Consider the following 25228-nt stretch of genomic DNA (forward strand, 5'->3'; position numbering starts at 1 on the left):
AGGTCCCACTGAGATTTGAACTCAGATTCCAGGATTCAGAGTCCTGAGTGCTGCCCATTACACCATGGGACCTGCTGCTGTTTTGCTTTTTACACCCCTGTGACTCTCAGCTGGCTGGTTTGCTCTCTGCACTTATTGCTTCCCACCAGCGGCTTCCTCTCGCAGGACTCTCTCTCCTCCTCCAGCAACTATAGTCCTGCACTACCGGATCCGTGGGTCCTGCCCTGAGTCCCTGCATCCCCCTGCTTTGTCTCCATTCCCTGCAGGCCGGAAAAATGTCAGGGGAGGCTGCTCCTCCCTTCACTCGGAGCTTCCGCTCATATCGGCCAGCTGCAGCCTCATCTCCTGGAACTCGGGCAGCTGTCGCTTGATCCGGTCGTACAGTCACACACTGACTGGCTCCCCTGCCTGGATGCTCTTGTGGAAATCCCACAGGCGACGCTGCAGGACTTGGCACTGTTGGTTGCTTTAATGTTGTGGTGTTTCCCAGGCCACCAGAACAAAGCCGCCAACTCCTCCCTCACCGACTCCCACCAATCCCCCTGGTAACCACAGAACCCTCTGATGATTTCCCGTTCTGCCAACACTGCCAGGCCTTGCCCCTCCCCCCCCACCCCCGCCCCTTTATCTTGCAAGCTCTGGCTGTTCAGCTTCAATATCCTGTGCCGTGGATCAGGGACAGGGGCGGCTCCAGGCACCAGCGCAGCAAGCTGCGAGGGGTGGCCTGCTGGTTGCTGTGAGGGTGGCAGGAGGTCCCCTGGTAATGCAGATTAGGCGGCATGCCTGCGGGAGCTCTGCCAGTCCTGCGGCTTCAGCGGCAATTCGGTGGTGGTTACGCCGAAGGCACAGGACCGGCAGACCTCCTGCAGGCATGCCGCCGAATCCGCCTTACCAGAGGACCTCCTGCAGGTGTTGGGATAGATCTGTATTACATTATATACTAATGTTAGATGTGTAGAAAGTGTGACTAGAAAGGAGCAGTGTGACGGTGCTGCCTGTGGGAGCCAGCTGAGGTCACTCAATCAGGGTGAACTGCAAACAAAACGGGGCAGACAAACCCCAAATGCTGGTGGTTATTCTAATACTTAGATTTACCAACCAGCACAAAACAGCTTCTGTAGCACCTCACTGGTTACTCAGAAGTCCAAACAACGCAGTTCCCTTAAAGTGCCCAGCCTCAGGCCTCTGTCCAGACACACATGTCAAATATGATGATGATTCCTGAAAATCTGATCTCATCATATAAAAGAAAAGGTTCTTCCAATCCCAAAGGATCAGCCACACACCCAGGTTCAATTATAACTTAGATCTTACCCAGAATACACGCTATAGCCAATTCCTATTAACTAAGCTAGGGAGAGAGAGAGAGTGTTGGTTAAAAGATCAATATACAGACAGACTTGAATTCAATTATCGAGGTTCAGATGCATAGCAGAGGTGAGCTTGTAGTTGCCAAAAGTCCTTTTAGAAATAGTCCATAGGTTATAGTCCAATGTCCATATTCAGGGTGGCTCCAGTCAGTGACTGGGGATCTCAATCCTTATGACTTAAGGTTTCCCCCTCTTGAAACCCAAAGCAGATCTGAGATGAAGCAGGATCATGTCCCAGGCTTCTTATATATTTCCAGCAGCCTTTCAGCCTGAGAAAACAACAGGCTTAACTCCTTCTCCCAAACATCCTGACAATTAGCACAGGGTAATTTACCCATTAAACAGTTCAGATCCAGGTTAGCACAACCTTCACAGAGACAATAATACTATTTCACTCAAGTATCATCATAAATGTTAATATTCCTTTTTTGATCTTTGAATTAAAACTACAGCAATAGACAAGACTTGTTTGCTGACATCACAAGACCTGAGCAAACATCTCCCCTTCTACCTCTAACAGTGCAGACTTGCATTTCAAAGCTCTGTTCATTTACAGATCTTCCTAACCAGTCCTTAAGGTTCACCCATGGGTCAGGTCAGTCTCTGAGGTGAGTTGATTAACACTTTCTGGCCCTGTCACCTTTCAATGAAATATTATATTACACTCATAATGTCACAGGAGGTCAGGAATGGGATGGCAGGGGCTGCGGGTCGGGAGTGAGGGGCACTGGTGTAACTGGAGGAAGCCCAGGGGGCTGCGGGTCAGGAGTGAGGGGCACCGCTAAAGCTGGGAGGAGCTCAGAGGGCTGTGGGTCGGGAGTGAGGGGCACCAGCAGAGCTGTGAGTCTGGAGGTCTGGACTGGGATAGCAGGGGCTGCGGGTTGGGAGTGAGGGGCACCAGCAGAGCTGTGCGTCTGGAGGTCTGGACTGGGATAGCAGGGGCTGCGGGTCGGGAGTGAGGGGTGTCACAGAGTCCCCGGGCGATGCTCTGGAACTGCTCCCCACAAAGCCAGGCAGGACTCTCGGGAGCCTCCTCTCCCTCGGAGCAGACTGTCTGCAGGGCAAGAAACTCACACGGCTTCACCTCCTGGGTCTCTCCTTGGAGCATTCAGCATCCTCTGCCCCTCCATGCGCTTCCCACAGCGAGTCCTCCCGGGGGGGGGTCCTGGGGAAGCCAGAGGGTCCTGCCCCCCCACTGCGCAGTCAGACGTGACTCTCAGCCAGCCAGTAACACAGAGGTTTATTTAGATGACAGGAACACAGTCCAAACCAGGTCTTGCCGGTACAGACAACAGGAACCCCTTTAGTTAGGTCCATCTGGGGCCCCAGGGAGGCCACAGCCCTGTTGGGAGGCCCGAGCCCCAGGGGGGCTCCCCTCCATTTCCCAGCCAGCTTCCAAAACTGCCAACCCCCCTCCAGCCCCTCCTCTCTGGGCTTTGTCTCCTTCCCAGGCCAGGAGGTCACCTGATCTCTTTGTTCTCCCACACCTTTAGCATCCCCTTGCAGAGGGGACGGGCCTGGCCATTAGTTGCCATGGAGACTTCGTCACATGACCCACTCTAGACGAAGTGAGGCAGAGTTTGGGCCAACGTCAGTTTGGAACAGCCCGACTGAGCCCGGCAGTTTTCTCCAAGTATCTGCTGCCGTAAACCGCATGTCATGTGGACGTGCGAACCCCAAAGGTGTCTTTCATGTTTGATACATAAGGCCAGTTACGGGGAGGTTTCCATGGCCAGGCTTGAGGGTTAAGCAGCTGGGCTCTAACAGCTGCCTCCTCAAAAGGAAAAGGGGCCTCAGCACCCATAAAAATAACTGGTTGCAAAAATCAATCATCCTGCATCCATCACCACTTTAAATTCTGACCTCTCCTGCCCGACGTGTCTTTGTTTAGCAAACAAGCGAACTGGGGAACTCTGTGGCTGTTACCCTCTAAGTCAGTTGAAAGTTACACAAGCTATATTCCTCTTCATAGAATATTTATTTTAAAGTTTATCAAAATAAATTCCATTTGAAATAGAAATAATTACAGTCTACACTGGGGCTCCATTTTCATACATGCTATTTCTCTCCCATGTTCCCCCACTCTAATTCCTTTGGAGTGAGGTTTTACTTTCAAGATTAGCCACCATTTCCAATATAGTAGGAGGAGCAGGGAGAGAACTAGAAGAAAACCTGAATTATATTGTAACCCTGCATCTTATCACATGATCAGCCTCTTACTTTACACTAATTAACTTCATGTTTAATTTCATTGTTGCTGGTAACAACTTATTCAGATTACAAAATATAAACTTATAGGGCACTTTTCTCTTAATTCCCATTTCCACCCAGTGAGCTTTGTGTAAAATCACATTCTGCAATAACCTAGGAGCCTTCCATTTCTGTGAGTTCATTTCACCCTGGGTCTTCTCCCATAAGTGTAGGTGGAAGGGCTCTCACGCTACGTGAGAAGGCTGAATCATGAGAAAAACCACCTGTGCTCTATTTTCACACTTTCTAATCTTTCAAAGTAGCAGGAGGTGGAGAAGTGATACAAATGCTTAAGACTTAATAGCAAAACTAAGAGACCAAACCACGGAGTCAGGAGTCAGCATTCATGTATCCTGTGGTCTGAACTTGAAATCTGATACATTCCCTCATTGGCTACCATCATTTGCCCAGCATGGAACTGCTTCTTGTCCAGCAAGTCAGCCAGATTGGGACCCATAGGCATAGAATGGCTCTGAAGGAATCAGCTGTTTCTCTCTGTGCTTCATGAAACTTTGGATCCAAATGGTAAAAGACAGTTGTTCCCAATGTAATCATGGCGTCCTTTAGGAGTGTGACCAATGCCACTTAACTAGGGAGCAGCATTCTAAAAATAGTTTACCTGGGCCACAGGTCACCATAGCTTCCATCTCTAGGGTGAAAATCAAAATCTGCAGTTTCTCCCTGAGTTCTTGTCGAATCTTTGACCTTTCTTGGAGTAATTTTACACGTCTCTGGTGTAGAATTCTTCACCAACCACACAACATATCAATAGTGATAGTGAGGTACAACTCCCCCAACTATGCCCTTTCATTTCTTTAATCTGGTGGCACAGATTTAAATTAGGGACTAAATTCAGGTGCAGTTTAGAATCCCTGTAAAACACCAAATGTCAGGTATCTATGGAAAACAGGTCTCTTTCTGCAGCTATAGCACATTCAACACGGATTTCATTTTCTACATATTTGCAGCATCTCCCAGGGGTGAGCTGAACCGAAATGTCACTTCCATTTCCCCATCCCCACCTAGACAGGAATTGCATTTCCCAAATAATCGGCAACACGCACCTGATTAGGAAGGTGATATCTTCAGGAGTCCCCTCCTGCAGGGCCTGGGCCACAACTGCTTTGGGGGCCAAATGCAGGGGTATCGTGCTTAGTTCCAAGCCATTTGCTAGGGACTCGTCTTCCCAGCCCTTTAGAAAAAATACTGACCTAACCAATTGAACAACAGGGGGATTGGGATGGTGATGGGGAATAAAGAACAGGGAGCTGCAAAAGGCAGAAGCAGGCAACTCATCTAGGGGAGCTGAGAGACCACGGGGAACATGGTGCAAAGGTCACTCGGTGGGAACTTTCATTTGTGATTTTTTTTAAAATAATCTTTGGCCAGCCGGAATCAAGGCATTTATTACAGGTCTCTCATATGTGGATTTTCTGATGTCTAATAAGGCTGGAGCTCCGATTGAAGCCTTTCCCGCACTCAGAGCACGTGTAGGACGTCTCTCCACTGTGGATTCTCTGATGTGAGACGAGGGCTGAGCTATAACTGAAGCGTTCCCCACACTCAGAGCATGTGTAGGGCACCTCCCCTGTGTGGATTCTCTGATGTGTGATCAGGGCAGAGCTCTGCTTAAAACTCTTCCCACACTCAGCAGATGTATCAGTCTCTTGTGGTGTACTTGTTAAGTTTGTGGGAAACCCCCCCTATGCCATTCATCATTGTCTATCAGTCTATATAAAAGGTCATAGACATAGGCGTGGGTACTCATCTATTTAAGTAACAAAAGCTATAGGTCAACTTTGCTTTCTGAATAAAAGATCTTAATCTAGATATGCTAACTTTGCCTTAGCTTAACATACAGGATTTGGCCTGTAGGTCTCTTGCATTACAGGCAAACTTATTTTAATATAAATCTATAAACCTAATACAATACATCAAATAATAGATATCTATATATATATACACACAAGCAATTTAGTCCTATAGGCTACAGCACAAAGCAGGGCTCAACCCTCAGCATAAACTAAATGAGCTGCCCACAGATTCTGGCAGCCACAATGAGCCATTTGGTGTGAGAGCCCAGACCCGTCCCTGTCCCAGAGGAAGGAGGATCATCTGTGACAGGCTGGACCACTGACCTATCAGCTCTTAACTCCCAAACTTTCAGTAACTCTATTATCAGTGCCTGTGAGTGTAATTTAAACCACGAGAATAGCCACACTGGGCTAGAACAAAGGCCCATCTAACTCTACATTTTGTCTTCTAACAGTAGCTGACACCAGGTGCCCCAAAAGCCACTCCCCTAGGCACTACTGCAAGTTGAACCCACGATCTCCTGTTTAAAAAGCAATTGCTTTAACCAGCTAAGCCACAGTGCCTGCCTGTAGCTAAAGGACAGTGTCTGCCCACACCTGACTCTCTGCCAGACCCCACCGGGGCCTGACACACTTTGCTTGTGTTTGGATTCTGCAAAGTAGAGGAGCAGGTGAGGTTTTCCTTGCAAGCTGTGTGTGTGTGTGTGTGAATATTTGGCCAGGTCTGCACTACAAAGTTATTTCAGCATCATTATATTGCTCAGGTATGTGAAAAACACACAATGCTCCCTCGGTCGGCAGCTTGTGGCCGGTGCACACACTGCAATGCTACGTCTGGCGACAAAACTGCCCTGTTTTGGTGACAAAATAAAACCACCTCGACAAGAGGCCTAGAGCTTTTTGCAGCAAACTTAAAGCAACAAATTGTTAGTGTAAATGCTGCTGATCATTATATCACCATACCTGGCCTTCACCAGTATGCCGTGAACTTGCCTGCCCTCCATTCCTGCTACACAGCCATGGGCCCCTCCCCTTTCATAGCTCCTGAAAGTTCTGATAGCTGAGCCGCTGTCTGCCCTGGGGCTGGGTTGATAAAACTGCATTGCTTGGGGGGGATGTAAATTTTTTAAACCCCTAAGTAATGTAATTACACCGACCTAATTTTGTAGCGTAGAACTGTGCAAAGGATCACTCACACACCTTGGGAGTAAACCTTTCCCTGCTCCTCTGCTTTATAGAATCCAAACACGAGCAAAGCTTGTCAGGGCCCAGTGGGGATTGGCAGAGAGTCAGGTGTGGGCAGACATGAGGCTTTAAGTAACAGCAGGCACCATGGCTTAGCTGGTTAAATCCACTGTTGTGTAAACAGGAGATCCTGGGTTCAACTCCCAGTAGTACCTTTGGGAGAGGCTTTTGGGGCACCTGGTATTGGTACTGTCAAAAGACAAAATTCAGAGCTAGGTGGGCCTTTGATCTAGCCCAGTGTGGCTGTTCTTATGGTTTAAATTACACTCGCAGGCACTGACAATAGAGTTACTGAAAGTTTGGGAGTTAAGAGCTGATAGGTCAGTGGTCCAGTCCCCTCAATGCGGTTTCACCATTTCCATCGCTAAACTCCCTCCCACCCTTCTGGGCTCCTAGAGCAGGGGACTGAGCCTGAGCCCAGACACGGACATTGCAACTTTACAGCCCAAGCCACATGACCTTGGTTAATATGACATGGGCCAGCCGTGGGTGTTTCATTCCACTGAAGTCATATCCTAACATTATGTCTACACTGTGATTAACAGGCCCAGGGCACCTGTCCCAAAGCCCGGCTCAGCTGACTCAGGCTTATGGGGCTTGGGCTGCAAGACTATAAAATTACAGTGCAGACAAACAGGCTTGAGCCCAACCTCTGAGGCCCCACGAGGGGTGAGGGTATCTGAACCCAGGCTTCAGCGTGAACACAAATATCTGCATCACAGTTTTTAGCCCTTCAGCTTTAGCTCCATGAGCCCAAGTCAGATGACCCAGGCCAGCCCTGCTGCCATCTTTATCCCAGGAGAGATGGACTCTAAGGATACGTCTCCATTGCAATGTAAGCCCAGGTGTGGCACGCTGTGCTCAAAGCAGCACCCTGCAAGCCCCATATTCACCACGCTCATATAATGATGCCATGGTTTGTACAAAGTCTGCCTGGTGAGGTATTATTTCAAAAGTCTTGATCTGTTGAACATTAATATTGTGTTGGATTGTGTGTGCTCGCATTGGTTGGGAAGTTATGAAGTTTTGCTCTGTGTGCGTTACTGGGATATGTTATGAGGTTGGGAAATGCCCCCCACCAGCCTTTCAGGTGCGACAAGGGAGGAGCCAGACTCGCTGCTGGCCCATTGAAGGGATCCACACTCCCAAGGACTATCCCAGGAACCGTGTACAATGCAGGCTTCTCCGAGATAGCACAGAGACAATGGGCACTGCTTGACTCACATTGTAGCAAAGGAGCTTCCTAGCAAGTTGGAAGAAGCTATGAAAGAGGGGAAGAGACATCATGACTTGGCCTCTCTCCCCCACAACTCAGCAGCTGGAAACACACCTGGAGGACAAAGACTGAACTGAACTGATTCAGAAATCAGAAGAGAATAATAACAATAATACTTGCAAACCAAAGTCCCCAACCGGACTAGTACTGGTTTTTCAGCAGAAAATTTTCAGTTTGGGGAATTTTATTTTCTGAGTCAGACCTTGCCAAGGGAAGCAGGGAGAAAATGTTTGAGTTGCCTCCTTCAGAGCAGCTTGGCCTAGACACTAGCTCTGGTTCACTGCTCTGGCCTTGCTTGGGTTGAGGGTATTTTAATAATTGGGGAGGTCCCAGGGTGTTTGGGGGAGATGATGAGGATGTTCCCTTTTGAGATAAAAACTAAGAAATACAGGACTAGAGAATTTTTTTTAAGAAATCTGGGATTTAGACATTTTATTTAAAGCAAGGGAGTTCTGAGTTTCTGCGAAGGTTTTTGTTTGCAAGAAGGAACATTGTTTGATCTGTCATTGTACCAAAGGGGTACATGTTTGTCTACAAAGGAGGGGCGACGACTAAAAGCAGCCGATGAGGATGGGATTCAAACCCATGCGTGCAGAGCACAATGGATTAGCAGTTCATCACCTTAATCACTCGGCCACCTCATCTGAGCTAGCAAGAAGAAGACAGGAGGAGAAATCTAAGGCCCGCAGAGCTAGGGACAATAAGGAGTTTTTAAACACTAAGCGGAAGCAGGGGCTGAATGAGCTCCCCCCTCACATCTAGTGAGGAGCTGGGGGAAAGACTTCAGGAACAGACCGTGTTTGCACAGACACACCTACTCTGCCTAGATATGCAGCATGATGGGGCCACTTTCCCAAAATGACCAGTTTTGGCTGCTGGTGAGTTACAAATCACTTTAGCATTGAGTGGAATGAAAAGTTATTATCCTTCCTGTATGAGTGAGGGGCAGCAGAACATACCTAGTCTGTCCTGATGGAGGGCTGGGTGGGTGAGGAATAGCTTTTATTGGACTGCATAGAAGCCATTGAGAACATCATCCTAAACCAGGGGTCCCCAAACATTTCACTCTGTGCCCTCTTATCCATGGCTGTGGACCCTCGGAAACCACAGTCGGAAACCGGGGCTGGGAGTGGGGCTGTTGCTTGCTGGGAAGAGGGGTGCAGACAGGGGTTAGGGGGGTTGAGGCCAAGCTGGGCACTAGAGCCCCAGGCTGAGGGTGGGGTTGGGGAAGAGCTGGGACAGAGTGGGGCTCAGTGCTGCTCCCTCCATGGGGGCTGGCTCAGGCCCTGAGGTGCCCCCATGAATGTTCCTCTGTGTCCCCCTAGGAGTCATGCCCCACATTTTGGGAACCACTGAACCCTTCTCACTAAGCAGGGGCTAGTGATGCCAAAGCCCAGGGAAAGGGAGAACACGTGCGGGGCCCCCAGCACTGGAGCCATGTGAAGGGGCTGCAGGAGAGGGGCAATGGCTGGTGGCACAGGGAGTTAAGGGCAAAGGGGGCACAGGAGGGGGCAGGAGTTAGGGGTGAAGGAGGCGCAAGGGTTGGGAGTGCAGGAGCTAGCGGTAAAGGTGGAGTGGGGATCATCCAGGGGCAATGGGGAAGTGCCAAAGTACAAGCTTTGCTCAGGGCACCATTTTCCCTAATGCTGGTCTGAGCAAACAATTGGAAATGACCCTTCAGTGAGACCAGAACCAGAGTGTAGAAAAGCCCCTTTGTTAAATGGTGGTGGCTGAGGGCTTAGGGAGATGGGTTAGAAAACAACAAGCATCTCTCTGTGGAGGTTTGATTCTTGCTTGCTGGGCAAGGCTGGTGTGTGGTGTCTCCGTGGCTGTACTTTCAGTGTCTGATCACCCACGGTGTCACAGGGAGCCAAGTCTAGACATATTCAGAGGCTCTATGCCAGGGTTTCTCAAACTTCCTTTCACTGCAACCCCCTTCAGCTAAAAAAAAAACACCTTACTATATGGCCCTGGAAAGAGGGACCAAGCCCCTCCACACCAGGCAGGGGCAGGGGGAAGCCAAAGCCTGAGCCCTGCCCCAGTTAAGGGAGGGCAAAACCAGAGCTTGAGGGATTCAGCCCTGGGTGGTGGGGCTCAGACTTTTGGCTTCAGCCTCAGGCACCAACAAGTCTAATGCCAGCCCTGGCAACCCCATTAAAACAGGGTTATGACCCACTTTGGGGTCCTGACCCACAGCTTGAGAACCACTGCTCTATGCTGAGGGGAGAGAGTTTTCCTGTGGGTGTAGTTAATCCACTTCCCCAAGAGGTGGCAGCTGTGTCAGTGGGAGAAGCTATATCGGTGGGTGCGCAAGCTGTGGTGGTTGCCACATTTAAAGAAGTTTAATCAAACCCCATTTTTTAAACCACTTGTGGTCTGGGAATTGCAAAGCAGCTCGATGAAGCAGGGTCTGTCCTTCAAAGTCCTGGAGATCACACTTCTATACGTGTGTTGTCATGGGGGTATAGCTCAGTGGTAGAGTGCTTGACTGTCCATCAAGTGCTCTTTGTTTCAAACCCCAGTGTTCTCTTATAACCTTTTTTCTTTTTCTTTTTAAAAAAAGGAAAACATTTTCATTTCCATTCTCCATTATGTTCAGGAGCTCCACTATATGGGGGGGGCTTGATATGAATGTAAACACTCAACATTTCGCTGTCCAAATACATAAAAACCTAGCAAAGCTGTCCATCAGCTGAAATCAGTTCCAATCCTCTGTCTAGTTTATGTTTTCATCAATTAAACAAAGGTATCATATGAATGTACATTTGCAGATCCCTCTTCTCCAGAAGCTATGCTGTGCAGAAGAACAAGCTACAGTTCAGGACTCTAATGACCAAAGAGCCACCAAATGTTCTGAGGGCTTGGGAAAAATGCCTTCTAGTGAGCTATTGAAAGAGCGCAACCTGTTTAGCTTATCAAAAGAAGATTGAAAGGTGAATTCATTAAAGCATTGAAGGGCCTTCATGGAAAGAATAGATCGGGTATTAAAGGGCTCTTTAATCTAGCAGAGAAAGGCATAACAAGACCCAATGGCTGGAAGGTAAAAAGAGACAAATTCATATTACAAATAAGACACAAATATTCAACAGCGAGGATGATTCGCCACAGGAACAAGCTACCAAGGAAAGTGATGGATTTGCCATCTCCTGATGTCATTTAATGAAGACTAGCTGTCTTTCTGGAATGTGTTTGCCCCAAAAGTAGCTATTGTGTCATATAGGAGGCCTGTGATATGCAGGGGGTCAGATTAGATGCTCTAATGGTCACTTCTGGCCATAAAGGCGACTAATTTCTGAAAAACTGAGTGTAGCATTGGGAGCAGCTTTTGATGTTTTCCTGTCTAGCCGGCTTGCTGCCTAGAACGAACGCTCCTTGAGTGGGGTGATACACAGGGAGCAGCTCAAACCTCCAAAGTGCCTGGCCAGGGGCAGGACATTAGCACAGCAAGGGAGGGGTGTGGCAGTGACATCACAAAGGCCTTTTGCAGGACCTCAGACTATTGGTCAAAGGTGGTGGGGAGGTGGTGACCTCACAGAGAGATGCTGACATCAGCCAGGCAGGACAGGCGCGAGGGGTCAGGGAAACCTCAGAGACCCCTGTGGCTTTGCTTCAGCAAGTCTCCTTCTCCAGGTCTCTCTTTGAGGACTGAGAGAGTATTCGGGTTCAGGTACGTGAGCGCCAGGAGGAACCTCTTTCGAGTTTTCTCCTTCCCTTTTAGTGATTTTACTACAAAACAGACGTCCCTGTTTAGAAGTTAAGAGCCTCCTCGAGGGAAGGGGTGTCCTGGGGGTGTCACAGTTCAGATGCCGGTGCCCCCCCCCACCATGTAAGGAAATTCCCACCACCCTGCTCTGTGTTCGCAGGGCGGGATAGAGCAGCATCCATGGCAGTGATTTGCTCCTGGCTGCCGCAGCAGAGCAGCAGGCTCAGCTGTCAGAACTTCCCAGAGCGATGAAAGGGGAGGGGCCCATGGCTCTGTAGCAGGAATGCAGGGCAGGCGAGTTCACAGCAGGCATTGTGGGATACTGGGGAAGGCGAGTTATGGTGATATAATGAACAGCAGTGTTTACTCTGTCACTTTAAGTTTGCTGCAAAAAGCTCTAGACCTCTCATCGAAGTCGTTTTATTTTGTCAGCAAAACAGGGCAGTTTTGTCGCCAGACGTGGCATTGCAGTGTGTACACCAGCCACAAGCTGCCAACCAAGGGAGCGTTGTGTGTTTTTCACACACCTGAGCAATATAATTCTGCTGAAACAACTTTGTAGTGCAGACCTGGCCAAAGATTCACTCACACACAGCTTGCAAGGAAAACATCACCTGCTCCTCTGCTTTGCAGAATCCAAACACAACCAAAGCTTGTCAGGCCCTGGTGGCGATGGCAGGGAGTCAGGTGTGTGCGGACAGTGTGCTTTAACCACGTACAGGCACCATGGCTTAGCTGGTTAAAGCATCTGTTTTGTAAACAGAAGATCCTGGGTTCAACTCCCAGTGGTGCCTTGTTGACTAGTTGTTGGAGCACCTGTTATTGACTGTTGTAAGAAGACAAGGTTCAGAGCTTGGTAGGCTTTTGATCTAGCCCAGTTTGCATCAAGGACAGAATAACTGTACCTGGCATTTGAGGCCTGAGAGCTTCACCCTTGCCTGAAAAGTACCCACCATTAACGGGTCTGGATTCCAAATGCAAAAACCTTGTGGGAAATAGAAATGGATGTATGTTTTGTTTTTGCATGTGCTTTTCCTGGTGTGTAAAGACAGAGGCATTTTTGAATCTCTTAGAATTGTTGTTAGTGCTGCAGTGCTGAAATCACTCACACTAACTATATGCCATGAGTGTAACCAGCAGCCCAGCAGTAGAGCACATGCTTTCTGTGTGAGGTCCTGGGTTCAATCCCCAGCATCTCCAGGTTCTTCTTTTCACCCTGCTACTTTGCTCATGCCCAGAGGGGATGTGGCCCAGCAGTCTCCCTGCAGGAGTTTCAGTCCTGCTCAGTGAGGGGCAAGTGCCAATTGCATGGAAGGTCAGGGGCGGTTTCTGCTCCTAAGTCACCTCAGTACATGTAAGATTCCCACCCGCTGTGCTCCTTGGGACAAGGGTAGATGAGAAGGGCGAATCCTCCAGCACTGGAGGGAAAGGTCCCATCTGCACAGACTGAGAGGCAAGGAAACAGAGGGGCAGTCAGTGCTCAGAGAGGAGAGAGGTCAGTGATTTACACCCACCAGGGGACACTGTCTTTTTGAGTATCACAGGGGTAGCTGTGTTAGTCTGGATCTGTAAAAAGCGACAGAGTCCTGTGGCACCTTATAGACTAACAGACGTACAGGAGCATAAGCTTTCGTGGGTGAATCCCCACTTCGTCAGACGAATGGAGTGGGAATTCTGTGCCTGGCTAGCCAACTACAAAAGCAATTTCTCCTCCCTTGGTGTTCGCACCTCAGCTGCTAGAAGAGGGCCTCATCCTCCCTGATTGAACTAACCGCCTTATCTCTAGACTGATTCTTACCTGCATATTTATACCTGCCCCTGCAAATTTCCATGACATTCATCTGACAAAGTGGGGATTCACCCAAGAAAGCTCATGCTCCAATATGTCTGTTACTCTGTAAGGTGCCACAGGACTCTTTGTCTTTTTGAGGCGAGTGCAGTTTGCTTCGGAAGATGCTGACGATGGGTAGAAAAGAGGAGTCAATGACAGATGAGACCACAGAAGGGGAAGGGGAATGGCAGCCCCACAGAAGGTCCTGGGTGCTCAGATGCCCCAGTTATTGCACCCTGGCCTGTCACAGAGAGAGAAAAGACACCGAGGGACCCAACCCCCCTACAGTGATCCCATGGACAAGAACCTGGCTGGGAGTGGGGTGAAGGTTCCCTCTGGGCAAAGGGGAGCTGAAATCCCTCAGTGTCCTGGAGTTTAAGCAATGGAAGCTTCAAACCCTGCAGGGGTGTGGGCTGAGGTGCATCATCAGAAGTTTGGGCTGGACAGGGGCGGCAGGTTTGTACAATTTTTGGTGGTGCCCAGAATGGGACCAAGTCCTGCCCCCCACACACACCTGCCTAAGGCTCTGGGAGGGAGTTTGGGTGTGGGAGGGAGAGGGGCTGGGCTCTGGGAGAGTTTGGGTGCAGGGTCTGGACTCAGTCAGGGGGTTGTGCTGCAGGAGGGTGTGCAGGGGGCAAGCTCTTGGAGGGAGTTTGGGTGCAGCTGTGGGGTCTGGATTGGGGTTGGGGGTGCAGGAGAGGGTGAGGGGTGCAGCATTTACCTCGGGCATCTCCCAAAAGCAACCTGCACCCTCCTCTGGCAGCAGCCCCTAAGCGGGAGGGCCAGGGGTGTCTCTGTGCATGGCTGCCTGCAGACTCCACCCCTGCAGCTCCCATTGCCACAGTTGGCAGAGTTGGCACTCAGGGCGGGGCAGCGCATGGAGACCTCCCCCACACCAGGGACGTGCCAGCCGTTTCCAGGAGTGGCGTGCCACATGGAGTGAGGGCGGGCAGGAAACTGCCTTAGTCCCCTTGTGCTGCTGGTGGTGGTGGCGGGTGTCCCCAGGCCCTTTTAAATTGCCCAAGGGTGGCAGGCAGCACTGAGGGGGACACTCCCAAGGGCCTAACGTTGCTTTGCACAATGATAAATCTTGGAACAGGACAGAAATGAAATGGCAGCAGAACCTAAGGAATTAAAAGCCTCCGGATTCTTGTGTGTGCACTGAGCTCGAACGGAAATTGTAATTTGACTCGCTTTGTGTCTGCGGCTGGTAAAATATCAAGGCAAAATCATTCCAGTGATTGTGACGCTGGGATTGAGGAGGCTTTGGTCTTATTAAAATGTAACTAGCATGTTACACTTGTGTTTTTAAAGGTGGCTTCCCCAAGCAATCCCAAGTTGTTCTTCCCACAGCTGGCTGATGGGGGGCAGCAGGGGATCTCCCCAATCTGGGGGAATCTCTCTGGGCCCCACTGTTAATTCCCCATCCTTTCTCCCCCTAACCATGCCCACCCCTCCCCCCCATTATAAGTGTTTTGGAGCAACCCTTCCCTCCCTCCCTTTATGGGATACAGACTCTGTGACAGAGACTAACTGGGGCTTCTCTCTGCACAGCCCCAATGGGGAAGGAAAGAGACTGGAGGGAGGGGGAGAAGACGAGCAGAAGGAGTCAAATGGGGCTAAACCAAAACAGAGGAGATTTTCTTTCTGTCAAAATGTCCTGGAGTCTCATGGCTGAAAAGCCGCATCTTGAGTTAGGTTTGATGCATCAGCCTTTCAATTACCAGGCAAAGGTGTGAATCACAGAGACTGATAACTGCCTGCTTCCTAGCTGTGCCTAAGAGGCACCTGCAGTGGTGGAACTGGTTAGTGCAGAGGGGGCTACTGCGGGGGTTATGAATTCTAAACCTTATTTGGAGCACTGGTTTTTATTACCTGTGTAGTTTCCCCAACTTGCTTTGCTTAATTTGCATGGAAAGTGCCCTACTAGGAAAAGGAGAGTAAGTTCTAAAATGTGGAAGTAGGTGCATAGCTTGGAAACATCCCCCCTGTGCTGCCATTAGTTCCAGTAGATTGTTCACTGGCCGCCTGAATTGATTTCTTTGCTGCTGTGAAAGCTGCCATGAAAAGTCTCTGGTCACCAGAGCTCCCTGCTTCTTCCAGCACATCTCTGGCTCCTTCCCTGCCCCAGTCACTGCTGTAGGAGGGTCCTATATACACTGAGCCTAAAACTTTTCCAAGCCTTCTTAGCGCATTTGGCAGCATGTCAGTCTCATAATCTGAAGGTCCTGAGTTCAAGCCTCATGGAAGGCAATGGCTTTTGCTCCCTGCTTCAGATTTTCTACAGGAAATCAGAGAAAAGAAACTAGAGGAAAGTGGTTTCTAGACACCCTCCCACCCATCTCACACACACACACACACACAGACTTTTCTAGGGCATTTTCTTTTCTTTCTCTATGGACCTTGTATTTTTCACAGAGCAAAATAAAACAAAAACATGCAAGCCCAAGCCTAATACAGTATGAAACTCAATACAGATCAAATCTCACCTTCAGAGATCTTCCAATAAGCTTCTTTTGCAGACTAGACTTATTTTATGTCTGGGCCCAATCTTTTCACCTCGTATAGTCCGTGTTCCAGCTCAGGTGGTAGCTCGGGGATGTCTCATGACTGCAGCCATGTTTGTTCAGTTCCACCCCCTTATACAGCTTTGGTACAAGGCAGGAATTCTTTGTCTCTCTCTTGGGGAAGAACCCCAGGTTTAAGATGGATTCCTGTACCAGGTGACATGGTCACATGTCCTGTGAGACCCCCAAGCCTTCATTCTTCCTGGCCTGACTCACGGATGGTGCAGGACAGAGCCATCTCCAGTCAATTGTCCTGGTTGATCGGAGCCATCAAGAGTCCAAACCACTATTAATGGCCCACACTTTGCATCATTACAACAGGACCTCAGAGTTATAGTTCATAGTTCTAGTTTCAGATCCAAGAATGATCGGTTCATACAAATAGGATGAACACACACAGTAGATTATAAGCTTTGTAATGATACCTTACAAGAGACCTTTTGCATGAAGCATAGTCCAGTCACTTTATATTCACACTCATTAGCATATTTTCACAAAACCCAATGGAGTGCAACGTCACAGCTGGGAAAGGGTTTTACTGCAGCACCTGGCAGCAGTTGAGTTTCATGTTCAGGCTGTGGTATGAGTTCCTCCAGGTTTCTTGTAAGCACACAGGGACCTTCGCGGGTGCTCTCGATACAGGAATGGCCCCGACACGATAAAGTGATGGGAATTGCATTTTCCTTTTTTATTTCTGTATTTCCAATGACATTTCTGTTTGTGATTTCGTTTTGCTTTGTATAACCGTGTTTTCTCCTGGATTTGATAGTTAACTAAAAAAAGAATAAGGCCTCAGGGCGCCGGATGGAGGAACAGGCTGGGGCTAGGACTGCTAAGAGAGCGAGAGTAGCAGGTTTTCTGTATTGTTTCCTGCCCTCATTTTCATGACTAGTTTCTCTTCTCCATGAAATTTGCTTTTTTTATGTGTAAGCCTGGCTAGCTCAGTCGGTAGAGCATCAAACTTTTAATCTGAGGGTCCAGGCTTCACATCCCTGGTCAGGTGAAGCAGGAACAGTTCCCCTAAAAATGGAAGAAGGCATCTCTCCAGGATGTTATTTAACCTTTTCCCCCAGGACTTGGCGTTTCACTAGGAAGGACCATGTACTGCCTGGGACTGAAGGGGAAACTTCCTCACATGCCCACTGGCCTCTCAGTCTGGATTAAGAAAGACCTCTGGGAGCTGCAGCAAACTGCTGCAGGCCAACTTGGTGAGCAAATGCAGGGCTGCCCGCACAGGGTCGTCCACACCAGAGCTCGGCAGAGGTCTGGGGGTTCCCTATTGGTCCCATGGTATAAGGGCCAGCACTGGGGACTTTGAATCCTGCAATCTGAGTTGAAGTCTCGGTGGGATCTGAGGACAATTCCTGTGCCACAAACCCTGCTGGGTCTTCCAAGGCTCTGTCTTGCTTTCTCAAAGGCCATGAAAGCCTGTCTTTTGCCCGCTAGCTGTTGTGACTTGAGCACAAGAGGGGACGTTTGATCCAGAAGCCTGGCCGTGCCTAGAGTCCTGTAGGTAGGGATGCGAGCTCCATTTCCTCTGAGTCCTGAAGCTGGGCTGCAGCCTGGCCTAGGAGGCAGCCCTATTGGTTGACCTACTGGCCCAAAGTCACTTGGGTGGCGTTGGTGTTCCCCAGGGATGCTGAAGGGCCTAAGGGAGGGAGGCTCAATACTCCCCCCTATCAGTCAGGGCGGAAGAGGAGGGCTACAAGAGTTTGCAGGTTGATGGCTGGGCCTTCTAGCGTTTGGTTGGGGACGAGGTGGGGAACGCGAACTGGGAGAAATGGTTGCTGGCCTGTGAGGAATGGCTCAGCCGTGGCATAAGGGGACCTTGTCATTAACCTCAGCCATGTGTTTCCCCCTGCTCCACGAATGCTGCTGAGAGCGAACACGATGACCTTCCACTTCTTGTGGGGCCATAGGACGTCCCTACCTAGTCAGGAGAAGTGCGGCTTTTCTGCTGTATTAGAAATGGTGGTTGGGCCTGGTGGGCTTTGAAGCCTTGTACGGCTCTACTTTTTTGTTTTTCAATTTTCAGTGGGTGGCTGAGCTGGAGGGCAGGTCAGTCCCGAGGGGAATGGTGGGGCAACCATAAAGAACGCAACTGACTCTTCCGATATGGCCGTATTTTTTTTACCCCACTGGGTGCAGCTAGGTGGAAGGTGCTTCCAGGATGGCTTCATCCGCAACAGTGGCCACCCTCACAGCAGTGGCAGCCACAGCAGCAAGCCCCGCCCCCCACTTCGGCTCAGTCTGAACAGAGGTCAATGTATCACTGGGTGAGACAGGCCAATTTTAGGGAGCTTCCTCTGAAGGTGAGCAACTGTCCCCAGAACTTACTGACAGGAGCTTTAAAATATTTGCAAATGTGCACGGCCGGCATGTGCAGAGCAAAGGCTGCCCAGGGGCACTGTGTCAGGATCTGGCACCGCTTGAGACAATGGACCATCTTCAGCCACCAGGTGACCCAGGATCTAAGGCAGGAATGGGGTGAGGAAGCAAGTCAAGCTGAGCAAGGCAGGCAAAAATTTATCTTGCCTTCATGGGCGCTCGCAATGATACCCTTTTTGTGTGCCAGGGCTGACAAAAACCTCCCAGACAGAGAAGCAGCAGGCCAAAAAAGCAGCAGGGGTATTCTATCTGCTATCCACGATTCATAAACGTAGAAATCCTGGATGCCCCATCATTTCAGGCAATGGCACCCTGAGAGCAGGATTGTCTGGCTGTGTAGACTCCCTCCTCAGGCCCTACGCTACCAGCATTCCCAGCTATCTTTGAGACACCACTGACTTCCTGAGGAAACTACAATCCATTGGTGATCTTCCAGAAAACACCATCCTGGCCACTATGGAGGTAGAAGCCCTCTACACCAACGTTCCACACAAAGATGGACTACAAGCCGTCAGGAACAGTATCCCTGATAATGTCATGGCAAACTTGGTGGCTGCACTTGTGACTTTGTCCTCACCCATAACTATTTCAGATTTGGGGACAATGTATACCTTCAAGTCAGCGGCACTGCTATGGGTACCCACATGGCCCCACAGTATGCCAACATTTTTATGGCTGACTTAGAACAACACTTCCTCAGCTCTCATCCCCTAATGCCCCTACTCTACTTGCGCTACACTGATGACATCTTCATCATCTGGACCCATGGAAAAGAAAACCCTTGAGGAATTCCACCATGATTTCAACAATTTCCATCCCACCATCAACATAAGCCTGGACCAGTCCGCACAAGAGATCCACTTCCTGGACACTACTGTGCTAATAAGCGATGGTCACATAAACACCACCCTATACCAGAAACATACTGACCGCTATACTTACCTACATGCCTCCAGCTTTCACCCAGACCACATCACACAATCCATTGTCTACAGCCAAGCTCTAAGATACAACCACATATGCTCCAACCCCTCAGAAAGAGACAAACACCTACAAGATCTCTATCGAGCATTCTTACAAGTACACTACCCACCTGCTGAAGTGAAGAAACAGTTTTACAGAGCCAGAAGAGTACCCAGAAGTCACCTACTACAGGACAGGCCCAACAAAGAAAGTAACAGAACCCCACTAGCCGTCACCTTCAGCCCCCCAACAAAAACCTCTCCAGTGCATCATCAACGATCTACAACCTACCCTGAAGGACGATCCCTCACTCTCACAGATCTTGGGAGACAGGCCAGTCCTTGCTTACAGACAGCCCCCCAACCTGAAGCAAATACTTACCAGCAACCAAACAATAGAAACACTAACCCAGGAACCTATCCTTGCAACAAAGCCCGTTGCCAACTCTACCCACATATCTATTCAGGGGACACCATCATAGGACCTAATCACATCAGCCACACTATCAGAGGCTCATTCACCTGCACATCTACCAATGTGATATATGCTATTATGTGCCAGCAATGCCCCTCCACCATGTATATTGGCCAAACCAGACAGTCTCTACGTAAAATAATAAATGGACATAAATCACATGTCAAGAATTATAACATTCAAAAACCAGTTGGAGAACACTTCAGTTTCTCTGGTCACTCATTTAGAGACCTAAAAGTCGCAATATTACAACAAATAACCTTCAAAACCAGACTCCCATGAGAGACTGCTGAATTGGAATTAATTTGCAAAGTGGACACCATTAAATTAGGCTTGAATAAAGACTGGGAGTGGATGGGTCATTACACAAAGTAAAACTACTTCCACATGTTTATTTGTCCCCCTACTTTTACTCACACCTTCCTGTCAACTGTTGGAAATGGGCCATCCCGATTATCACTACAAAAGAACAGGAGTACTTGTGTTTCTCCTGCTCATAATAGCTCACCTTAACTGCTCACTCTTGTTATAGTGTGTATTCCAACACCCATTTGTTCATGTTCTCTGTGTCTATATATATATCTATATCTTCCTGCTGTATTTTCCACTGCATGCTCCGATGAAGTGGGTTTTAGCCCACGAAAGCTTATGCTCAAATAAATTTGTTAGTCTCTAAGGTGCCACAAGTACTCCTCTTTCTTTTTGCAGACAAATTAATGGAGGTTAAGTCCATGAATGGCTATTAGCCAGGATGGGTAAGGAATGGTGTCCCTAGCCTCTGTTTGTCAGAGGGTGGAGATGGATGGCAGGAGAGATATCACTTGATCATTACCTGTTAGGTTAAGTCCCTCTGGGGCACCTGGCATTGGCCACTGTTGGCAGATAGGATGTGGGGTTGGATGGACCTTTGGGCTGACCCTGTATGGCCATTCTTATGTTCTTATGAAGGGAGGCGCAGAGCCCTGGGACAGAGATTCTGTAGTGTAGTGGTTATCACATTTACCTAACATGCAAAAGGTCCCTGGCCTGAAACCAGGCAGAAACATGAGGGCTTAATTTTCCCAGCTCCTCCTGGCCTGTCCCTGCTGTTGTAGGAGCAGCAGTGATTTCTATGCTCAAAAGGACTGTTATACTTCCCTTGCTCCCACTTTTGTCTCCTCTCCCTCTCTGAATGCCTGTGAAGTGGCATTTTCCCCTCCCGCTCCCCCCTGGAATGCTGGTGGGATGAATGGGCTGGTTGAAGAGCAGAAGAGCTCCCAGGTAGACAAGGTGTCTGGGACTCTAATTAGGCAGCGCTCACACACCCAGAGCATGGACACTGCCCAAGGTGGAGTGTGACCAACCAGATGCAGCCAAGTCATCTCTAGTCGCCGGCCATGAGGTGCAGGCCCTTAAAAGGGGGAGGGGCCCTGTGCTCAGGAGAGCACTCACAAGCTTGTACCTCCAGTGAATGCCCTTCGCCCGGACCGCCTGGCCAGTGGTTCTCTGCGTTGTATTTCATTGTGCCTCAGGGAGACTTACCTTCATCGCACCGTCCATAGCTGCGCTGTGGGACACTTACCTTGCCGAATCCTGAGATCTCCAGTGCCGTGCCTGTCCTGGGAGCATGAGCATGCGAGTGTGACCCCCGCCCCTGCTTATTTTGAAGTTAGCTGTCAGTATAATAAATGTGCTGCTTTCTGCCAAAATCTGGTGGGTCATTAGTCCTCCCTATGCTTACTAGCTCGCCCAATTTTGGGTAACACCTGTGATAACCCCAACCCCTGCAGGATAGAGGGTGGTGAAATGAGCTGAGGAAAAAGCCTTGGCATCAGCAGGGGAAAGCTAGAGGATCTTGGCCAGTCACCTTTTGAAGTCGCGTGGCTTGGTCTCCTCTGCCCTTGGAGGTTGGCCTTTGGCGGCCGGCTCTTCTGCGTGACTTGACCAATGGGTGCTGCAGAGTTGGTACTCGGGGCAGGGGCAATGAATGGAGACACTCCCCCCACCCCAGGGGATGCTGGGACATGCCGGCCATTTCTGGGAGTGGCACGGAGGGACGGAGGCAGAGTGGGCAGCTGCTGGCACATCTCTGCACACCCATTGGGGGAGGGGAGCAGAGGGCCTCCATGTGCTGCCTGGGGTAGGGGCAGTGCACAGAGCTGCCTCCCCTCCCGGGTCTATTACAGGAGTGGGTGGGTGGGTGGGGTCTTTTGACCTGCAAGGTGCAGCAGGTCGGACTAGATGATCACACTGGTCCCTTCTGACCTTAAAGGCTCTGAGTCTAATAGGGAGAGGGAAGTAAAGAATTTTTTTTTAAAAAATAAACCAAACATTGTAATACCAGGATAACTCAAACAGCTCATTGTATAGTCCCGCCCCTTTCTTCCTCCATTGTGTGTTGAATGACCTGCAGGACATTGATTCTCTCGTTCCATTGATAAACTGATACAATGTGACTGAAATTAAACCAATTCCCAGGGGAGAAAACATCACATTTCTGCAGTGGCTGGGAATCGAACCCAGGTCAACTGCTTGGAAAGCAGCTGTGCTCACCACTATACTGCCAATGCATCTGTTGAAAGTGCAACTTATGCTTCCCCAATGAGGCTAGACCCGCATTGAGGAGATTTTCTGCCTGTTAAAATGTATTGGATTCTCATCACTAAAAAAACCCACCTCCATCTTCACTTGGGTTTGAACCATCAGCCTTTCAATTAGCCACCAAAGTTGTTAACCACAGGGTATGTCTACACTACGGGATTATTCCAATTTTACAGAAACTGTTTTTTGGAAACAGATTGTATAAAGTCGAGTGCACACGGACACACTAAGCACATTAATTTGGTGGTGTGCGTCCATGTACCGAGGCTAGCGTCGATTTCCAGAGCGTTGCAGTGTGGATAGCTATCCCATAGCTATCCCATACTTCCCACAGTCTCCCCCGCCCATTGGAATTCTGGGTTGAGATCCCAACGCCTGATGGGGCAAAAACAGTGTCATGGGTGATTCTGGGTAAATGTCGTCACTCAATCCTCCCTCCGTGAAAGCAACGGCAGACAATCATTTCGTGCCCTTTTCCCTGGATTGCCCGGGCAGACGCCATAGCACGGCAACCATGGAGCCCATTCAGTCTTTTTTCACTGTCACTGTATGTCTACTGGATGGTGCTGACAGACGCTTAAAGAAGAGACCTCGGAGTCATTCCCGTTTTTGCCCTGGCATCCCCGGCCGACCTCACCGAGGCCAGCCAGGAACTCTCACGGGACGATGATGACGGATACCAGTCCTACTGTACCGTCTGCCATCCGGAAGGGAAGGGAAGGGGATGCTGCTGTGTAGCGCTGCAGCACCGCGTCTGCCAGCAGCATCCAGTAGACATACGGTGACATTGAAAAAGGGTGAGAAATGATTTTTATCCCTCGGCTTTCATGGGGGCGGGGAATGACACATACCCGGAACCACCCGCAACAATGTTTTTGACCTTTCAGGCTTTGGGAACTCAGCCAAGAATGCAAATGATTTTCGGAGAGTGCGGGAACTGTGGGATAGCTACAGTCATCAGTCGCCCCTCCCTCCGTGAGCATCCATTTCATTCTTTGGCTTTCTGGTACGCTTGTCTCAGCTCTTTAAGTTTCAGCACTGTGTTGAGTCCCTGCTGTGGCCTCTGTCCATCATAGCCTTGGAGATTTTTTCAAATGCTTTGGCATTTCATCTTTTGGAACGGAGTTCTGATCGAACAGATTCATCTCCCCATACAGAGATCAGCTTCAGTATCTCCCGTACGGTCCATGCTGGAGCTCTTTTTGGATTCTGGGACTGCATGGTCACCTGTGCTGATCAGCGCTCCATGCTGGGCAAACAGGAAATGAAATTCAAAAGTGCGCGGAGCTTTTTCTGTCTACCTAGCCAGTGCATCCGAGTTCAGATTGCTGTCCAGAGCGGTCACAATGGTGCACTGTGGGATGGCGCCTGGAGGCCAATACCGTCGAATTGCGGCCACACTAACCCTAATCCAACATGGCAATACCGATTTCAGCACTACTCCCCTCGTCGGGGAGGAGTACAGATACCGGTATTAAGAGCCCTTTGTATTGATATAAAGGGCTTGGTTGTGTGGACGGGTGCAGGGTTAATGCGATTTAACGCTGCTAAATTCGATATAAACTCGTAGTGTTGACCAGGCCAGAGAAAGCAGCAGGTTTCCCCTATTGTTTCCTGCTCATTTTCTTGACTAGTTTCTCCTCTGCACCAACTTGTGGTTTTGGTTTCTGAGCCTGGCTAGCTCAGTTGGCAGAGCGTCAGACTTTTAATCTGAGGGTCCAGGGTTCAAGTCCCTGGTCAGGTGATAAACTACTCACCAAGATTTTAAGCTGTCTTGCTGGAGTCCTCTTTGATGTTACTTTTTCTCTTCAGGATTTTCTCTTTCCTCAGAAGGGCCTTTTTGTGTGTGGGTTTCAAGGGGCAACTTCCTGACAGCTCCTCTGTCCTTGCAGCCTGGAGGAATAAAGGCCTCTGGGCATAGAGCATGTTCCTTCCCTGCACACACACACACACACACACACGAACACCCGTAAGGAATTAGAATCACCTGCTGCCTTGCCCTTTCCTGCTGGATCCCCCAATGAAGATGCTCTTCAGCCTAAACCCATGACCTCTCTTTTCCCAGTGCCCCTTAATCCCAACCCACAACCCATGTTATGCTCACTGCTCCTCACTCCCAACCAGAGCCTGCTCCTCTTCACCCTTTTCCTCAATCCCAATTTAAACAGCCACACTGGGCTGGACCAAAGGCCCACCTAGCTCTGTGTTTTGTCCTCTGTCAGTAGCCAATACCAGGTGCCCTAAAAGTTAATCAACAAGGCACCACTAGGAGTTGAACCCAGGATCTCCTGTTTACAAGACAGGTGTTTTAGCCAACTAAGCCATGGTGCCTGCCTATAGCTAAAACATAGTGTCTGCCCACACCTGACTTACTGCCATCCCCACTGGGGCCTGACAAGCTTTGCTTGTGTTTGGATTCTGCAAAGCAGAGGAGCAGGTGAGGTTTTCCTTGCAAGCTGTGTGTGTGTGTGTGAATCTTTGGCCAGGTCTGCACTACAAAGTTATTTCAGCAGAATTATATTGCTCAGGTGTGTGGAAAAGCACACAACGCTCCCTCGGTCAGCAGCTTTTGGCTGGTGCACACACTGCAATACCACATCTGGCGACAAAATTGGCCTGTTTTGGTGACAAAATAAAACCACCTCGACAAGAGGCCTAGAGCTTTGTGCAGCAAACGTAAAGTGACAAATTGTCAGTGTAGACGCTGCTGGTCATTATATCACCATAACTGGCCTCCACCAGTATCCCACAATGCCTGCCGTGAACT

The 25228-nt window shown here is 49.4% G+C and overlaps 6 non-coding genes across 6 annotated transcripts; 2 read left to right on the plus strand and 4 right to left on the minus strand.

Moving 5' to 3' along the window:
• Positions 1-72, minus strand: TRNAQ-CUG. Its single transcript has one exon. It is a non-coding gene; the product is annotated as a tRNA-Gln (tRNA).
• An 8445-nt stretch (positions 73-8517) lies between these two features.
• TRNAS-GCU lies at positions 8518-8599 on the minus strand. The gene has a single exon. It is a non-coding gene; the product is annotated as a tRNA-Ser (tRNA).
• Positions 8600-12378: 3779 nt separating this feature from the next.
• On the plus strand, positions 12379-12452 carry TRNAT-UGU. The gene has a single exon. It is a non-coding gene; the product is annotated as a tRNA-Thr (tRNA).
• Positions 12453-22358: 9906 nt separating this feature from the next.
• TRNAG-UCC lies at positions 22359-22430 on the minus strand. The gene has a single exon. It is a non-coding gene; the product is annotated as a tRNA-Gly (tRNA).
• A 1702-nt stretch (positions 22431-24132) lies between these two features.
• On the plus strand, positions 24133-24205 carry TRNAK-UUU. Its single transcript has one exon. It is a non-coding gene; the product is annotated as a tRNA-Lys (tRNA).
• A 513-nt stretch (positions 24206-24718) lies between these two features.
• On the minus strand, positions 24719-24792 carry TRNAT-UGU. Its single transcript has one exon. It is a non-coding gene; the product is annotated as a tRNA-Thr (tRNA).
• Between the last annotated feature and the right edge of the window lie 436 nt (positions 24793-25228).

This window comes from Mauremys mutica, unplaced genomic scaffold, assembly GCF_020497125.1.
Source record: "Mauremys mutica isolate MM-2020 ecotype Southern unplaced genomic scaffold, ASM2049712v1 Super-Scaffold_100350, whole genome shotgun sequence".
Taxonomy (NCBI): Eukaryota; Metazoa; Chordata; order Testudines; family Geoemydidae; genus Mauremys; species Mauremys mutica.